This window comes from Neomonachus schauinslandi, chromosome 8, assembly GCF_002201575.2.
Source record: "Neomonachus schauinslandi chromosome 8, ASM220157v2, whole genome shotgun sequence".
NCBI classification, from domain to species: Eukaryota; Metazoa; Chordata; class Mammalia; order Carnivora; family Phocidae; genus Neomonachus; species Neomonachus schauinslandi.
In genome coordinates, this window is record NC_058410.1 from 132,231,745 (window position 1) to 132,238,672 (window position 6,928).

The following is a 6,928-nucleotide window of genomic DNA, read 5'->3' on the forward strand; positions in this document are numbered from 1 at the left end:
ATGTGGGCATCTTTCAGACCATCTAGCAGCTGGTCAGAAAAACGGAGCCCCACGGGGTCGAGCAGTGAGCAGTTCCTATTTCAGGCCTCTGCCATTCACCTCCCCGCCCCCCCCACCCCAGCACCCCCAGGCTGGGAGATAAGCACGCTTCTTGATAGTTTTAGTTCATCGTAAAGACATGGTTTTGCCCTCCAGGAACCAGCTAGCTCTGCATGAGTGAATACAGTGCAGGTGCAGAACATAAGTCACTGAAGTGGGAAAGAGGGGAAGGACAGAGAGAGATGGCTTTGGGTTTGGACGGCTGTGGAGAGAAATTTGAAGCCAAAAAGAAAAGGTCTTTGATTTGGACAGAAAAGGTGTGGGCCGTTCTGCTGTGCTGGAAAATATTTCACCGTAGGCTCCTGTCAACAGGAGAGCACAGACCCTGATGGGTCACCCCTGGTCCATCCCAATGGCTTGGCACAAGTAGCCGGGTAGCAGCATCTGCGTTTCAACAGCAACCCGACGAGGGGAATGGAGATGCTGCCTGAGCCTCCTCCCAGGCCTCCACTCAGAGCTCGCGAGACGGTGCAGGGAAGACGCAGGGCACGTTTCTCAAGGCCCAGTGGAGCACAGTTTGGGTCCCACCCCTTCCTCTGAACAAAATCACCCTCACAGGGGCACTCAGTCCAACCCCTTCTGGTTAGGGCACAGGCAGCAGAGCTCTGCTGCCCGTGGCACACCCCGGTGGGCAACCCTAAAGGAAGCCCTGGATGGTGTACCCCTGGCTCCACCTAAGCTTCAGCCCTGCATCCCCTCACTGCTCACATCGGCACTGGTCACTGCTGCCAGGTTGACCTTCGTGTCCTCACACCATCATCCTGAGACCACCTCAACACCAGCTGCCATGAGTTCTGCACCCCAGCACTGCGCAGGACCCTTTCAGCTCCCATCCCCATTTTACAGGCAAGGAGACTGCTGCTTAAAAGGACTAGGATCACGCAGCTAGGGAATGGCAGAGCCTAGCTGGGAACCCCGGGCTTCTAGCTCTCAACCCAGTTCCCATGCCCCTACACTGACCAGCGAATGCCACAGAGGGTGCTCAGAAAGATGTCTAGGACACCTATTCAAACCTGTGTCTACGCTGCTGAACTGCATCTGCTCTGATAGCGTCAGCACTGCGTTCAGCAGCCTTCACATAGCAGGAAACCCAAACAGTGGCCAAAACAACTGTTTCTGTAAAGGAAGTCTGGAGCTAAGCAAGGAAAAGCTGTGACATCATCAATGTGCCGCAACTCCATTTTTCTGCCCCACCATCCTTATCATGTGGTTTCCATCCTCATGGTTGCCTCATGTCCCAAGATGGCTGCTGGAGTCCCAGGCATTATGTATGTGTTCCAGGCAGGAAGTTAAGAGGAATGTTTACCTACCCACTGAGTAAATTCTCTTTAAAGACCTTTTCTTGAAGTCCTACCTAATGACCTTGCCTTCCATCTTATTGGCCACCCCTTTGCCCAAGAGGTCGGTAAATAAAGTTTTATTAATACACTCCCACCTCAAATAAAACTGAGGTCTGGTTAGTAAGGAAGGAAAGAATGGATATGGCTGGTTAGCTGCCACAGAAGTATCCTTGGTAATGAGCTGACTTGTGATAAGATTATAGTGAAAGCACTTCCAGTGACCCAGGGGAGAGAGAACAATTAATTCATAGAGAACATCTGCGTCTCAATACTGAGATTGAATTCAGGTTCTGATGAATTGCTTTATAAACTGCCAGCAATATCCCCACCATCACCTAGAAATGAAGTCAGACTAATTATTAAATAAATTACAAAATAAAACGGTGCAGGCAGGTGGCATTGTCTGCAGTGTATTTCTTTGGCAGTCAGGGTGAAGCCCCGTACTAGATGAAATCCATGTTCCCTAAATCCTTGCGACTCAAACTTGGTCCCCAAGGACCAGAAGCATTGGCATCACCAGGGAGCATATGAGAAATTCAGAACTTCAGCCCCCTGCCCCAAAACTAAACCAGAATCTGCATTTTAACAAGGGCGCCAGGGGATTCCCATGCACATTAAAGTTTAAGAAGCCTCGTTCAAAAGGCATGATTTAAAGAACCTCTAATGGGTCCATAATCTCCTAAAAGCCTCATCTCAGGAAGCAGCCTCCTCTAAGACTTTTCACCTTTAGGGAGACTGAAAATTACAAGGCCACCTCCCTGAGAAACACATACATTTAAACCATTATCACTTGTGATACAATAATACCTAATGTTTATTGAGAGCTTAGTCTGTGCCAGGCACTGATCTGAGGGCTGTGCGTATCTTTCTGCCTTTAATCCTAACAATTCTGTGAGATGGCTACTATTACCATCACCGTTCCCATTTTACTGATGAGGACTGAGTGCACGTTACCCAGCCAGAAAGCATCAGCAGGGGCACAGGTGGAAAATGTTTTATCCAGGTGAAGGGATCTTAAGCATCGGAGGACAGACAGGGGCAGTGTTTCAGGATGAGGCGGTAGCTTGGTGAAGTACACTCCAGCCAGGAGGCTGCTCGGCTACCTGCGGTGACCTCGTATAGCCCCTGGAGCCCTGGAACCTCACCTCTCTTACCTGCGTCCCAGGGGAGGAGGGGAGCGGTGTGGAGCCAGACGGCTTGCAAGCTCTCATCCAGCTCCCACATTCCTCAGGTCTAGGTGTGCCTGCCCCGTGATCTTGAAATCAGTCGGCCCTAGCGGCCGCACACCCCCACTAACTTTCTGCAGCTTCACCCAACTGCCGCCACGTCTGGCCGCAGCCCAGCTCCGTCCAGAGACCCAGATGTGGGACACCCCAGGGGGACCGGACCCCCTCCCAAGCAGTCAGAGGCAAATAAACACAGCTGCTGCCAGCCACCCTCACCCAGCACTCCCACTCGACTCAGGTTGGGGGAAGGGGCTGGGTGAAGCCGATTTTCTGCACAGTTCCAGAATAAATCAGACTTGATACGCAATGTCCACAAACTCCTAGCCAAAGGAGACAGGGTTTGCCAAAGCTCCTAATGGGGTATTCCCACTCTGCCCACCCCATCTGAAAGGGCTGGCTGTCCCGCCCTTCAACTGGTTGACAGAAGCCGGAAATAAGGGGTGAAGGAAAAGCCACTCAGACTTAGTTCAAGGCAGAAGGCACCTGGTGCCCCTCCTGGCACCTCTGCAGGGTACATATCCAGCTAACAGATTTGCTAAATGGAGTGGAAAGCTTTTCAGAGTGTCCTCTCAGTTCAGAGTGGACCCCATAACAACATCCCTCCCTCACCACCCCAACACGGCCAGAAGCCATGTGTCTGCCGTAGGAGCCCTCCATTGCCACGGCTAGGGCCGACTGGTCTACGGCCAGCACCGGAGCCCAGCTGGATCACAGCCTCTCTCTCTCAGTCTGACAAACTGGAACCAAGAGACCGTCTCCAGAGGCTGGACCCATGACAAATCAGCTGAGGATCTTAGAGTGAGGCATCTTCTACCCGAGCAATCTGCACAGCAGGGAGAGAGAACACAGCAGACACACAGCGTAGGTCAGAGTCCAAGAGCCCAGGTTCTCGTTAGTCCCATCCCAGAGCTAGCCAGTCCTGTGCCCCCTGGGTCCTGAGCCTCACTCTGTATCCTAGAATAAAGGTCTCCTGTAAGTAAGCTAGCTCCAGACAATTCCATTACTTGTCACCACGGAAGTCTTAACACTGAGGCGGGCATGCATGGTACTCAGACTCATATCCATGGCGAGACCAAGCCGGCTGAGATGTGCTTTGGCTCTGAGGGAAAGAAAAGAGAATGAGACACATCTCTACCCTCAAGGAGCTCATGGGCTAGTGTGGGACCTCAGCCAACGTATTAAATGTGGTGAAAAGAACATAGAGTACCAGGAAGGAAACAAGCCTGAGGCAACAGGAAAGGGGCAGACAGCCAGGAGAGCTTCCTGGAGGAGGGGCTGCTTGAGCTGAACTTCAGAGATGGAGGGGGGAGAGGACGTTCCTGGCAAAGATGAGCACAAGCCCAGAGAAGGGTGGGCTGGCACGGTTTGGGGGAGAAAACCTGCATGAGGAGCTGTACTAGATGAGGAGGGAAGCAAGGAAAGGGAACAAGACACAGGCCTCCAGAGGCTTGCAATTTAGAGGAAAACCACATGGAAAGTTTAGAAAAAGTCCAAGACTAGCAAACAAGAGCCTTCCAAACAATTATCACGAAATGAGTGGTAGCTGCAGCAGGACAGAGGCTGAGAGGAAGGAGAACCCCCTTTCAGCTCGGCAGTTCAGGCAGAGGGAGTTAGGCCTCGAAGCGCAGTGCTGATTCAAACAGGCAGCGCCTGGCTGCGTCCTTGCGAACAATGCTATCAAAAACGTTCGATGTTATACAGAGCTCCAGACTTCCTAAACCGCTCTCTCATTCGCCAGCACTCTGCGGGGTAAGGAATGTAACAGAATCGCCGCTGTTTGATGGTAGGGAAGCAAACACAGACTGAGTGAGCCCCCCAGGGTCACGGAACTAGTGAGTGGGGCAAAAGCTCAGGCCCTCCCCCCGCACCCCAACCCTCCCCACAAACAAGGGAACAAGCAGCAACATGTCAGAGTAATCCTAACCCTGCTCTGAAGCTCCTGGGCCAACCCACGTTACCTTCTCCTTTGTGGGCAGCTCAGAGGAGTTGAGAGGTACCCTTTAAGACGGAGAGAACACAGTACGTCCTTGTTTAATTTAGTATTTGTCTTCCCCACATGATTGCAAGCTCTAAGAGGGCAGCCACCATAGGACTTGTTCAGCATTAAGCTCAGTACCTGGTCCATAATTAGGAGTGTGTTCAAGCTGATTTCACAACGGAATAAGAATGACTATAAGAGAGCGAATGAACCAAACAGAAAGGAAGAGGAGAAATGGGAGGTGGGGGACAGAGGCTCCCCATGGCGGTGAGCGCAGCCTTCTCACATGTGGAAGTGAGCTGTCCAAAGCTCTCCTCCTCCTTGCTGCCCCCCTTCCAAACCTTCAGGGCATCAGTGCAAAGGGCAGGCAGGGGTGGGAGAAGAGAGATGCCAAAACTACAAACGGCAGGGTGCTCTTCGCTAACTCTGCAGGAACAGGAGGGTCAGAGGCTAGTGTGCGCGCGGTCCCCGGTGAGGCTGTGCATGAGTTCTTGGTAAAAGACACAGTCGTACCTACGTTTTAGGTGTGATCTTGAGGTCTGAACACTAAGCACCTACTGTGATGTTCTATTTGGAGTTCTGCTCAGTCAGGACAAGTTTCTGGAAGGATCTTTCCCATGTTCTTCTTGGATCACATTCTCCAGCTTCCCCCTGTGGTTGCCCTACAGTAAAACCCACTCCCAGGAGGGAGGTGAGGAACTGTCACCTCACCTGGCAACTAACTGTCCACTTACTTTTTAGCCTCCACAACAAAAGGCTGAAAAGAAACCAAAAAAGACAGAGAAGAACCAGTCAGGAAAGCAGTAAAAAGGACGGCCCTCTCACCCCATCCTGTGGTCCTCCAGGAAAATTCCGAGCTCCCTCCTGTTCTCATCACCCCTCTTCCTACACAGCCCCTCCCTCCCAAACTGGTGCCAACACTGGGTAAGCAACAGCTGACCTAGAGAGGTGTGGCTGGTGCCAAGAACCACAAGCAGTTTCATTTGGCACGGAGTCTAAAGGAGAAAGAGCTCTTTGTTTCATCCACCAGAGAGACCACCACCAACTCCTGCTACAAAAATTCCCACACTCCCCTCTCTGTCAAGGCAGGGAGACATGTCCTCTGGCCCTTCCAAACCCAGAACGTCCAGCTGAAGGCAAAAGCTGCTTATCCTACGTGACCTCCGGCAGATGTGGACGGCAGAGCCAGCCACCGTGCCAGCTACCCAGCCCCCCCCCCCCCCAAAGGCTGCCCCTGGCTGAAGTCTGGACTCGTCTCCTGCTTGAAATCTCACACGACCAGGAAAGAGGCTCTATTTTTACCCTCCTCACCCTCACAGACTTCCCTCCAGAGTCTTCACTCTTAGGGAGAAAAAAAAATAAATCCCCATACTGAGGAAGTGATGACCACACGACAGGGAATGGGTCAGAGCCAAGGGAGGATTCCTAAGTAATTCAAGACAGGGCAGGCATACGCCTCACACTCACAGCCAGAAAGGATGGAAGCTTTCAGGGCTCTTCCTCCACATCATGGGATTTGAGGCCTGCCCCATGATTTTCAGGCAAACTTTCCATTAACCAAAAAAAGCACTTCATTCTAATGAACCCTGACCCATTTGCTGAAGTAACCTCAGGCACACCCCCACAAGCCTGTGTGCACGCAATCCGTCCATCTGTTATGAGGCAGAAGCCACACACACCTCAACCTTCCCGGGCTCTCAGTAGCTCCTAAGCGAGCAGATTTGGAGCTTTTTCATCATGTTTATGAACACACTGTAAAAAATGAATGAATAAATGAATGAATGAATGAATGAGCTAATGTTTAAAAAAAAGACAACACTGTGCCTGGGAAGGACTAAAACTAAATTTAATAATGTTAAATCCCAGTTTTCCAAGGGAGAGGGAGAGCCCCACAGATTAGCCCTAACAGTTTCAGCTGTAACAAAAACCCTGGGCTGTAACACCGAGGGGAAATTCTGCAGTATCCTGACAAAATGTTTTGAATCATGGGACTATGGGGGTATTTTCATCAGGAGCTGTGCTTCTCACCAAAGGCAGTGGGCAGAAACAATTTCAAAATACTGAGGCTCTCAGCAAAACAAAATTCTGATATCAAAATGAAATTGGATCCTCACCTATTCTGCTACTGTCCTCATAGGGGTCCTTAAAAAACCCTTCTGCTGAGATGGAGCTATTTGGTTGTCTAAGAAAACTCTTGATGGTGTCACACTGACTCACTTTAAGAGAAAATCTCCACCTGAGTCCTTCACCAGAAAGGTCTGACCAACCTGGGTTTGGCAGAATAC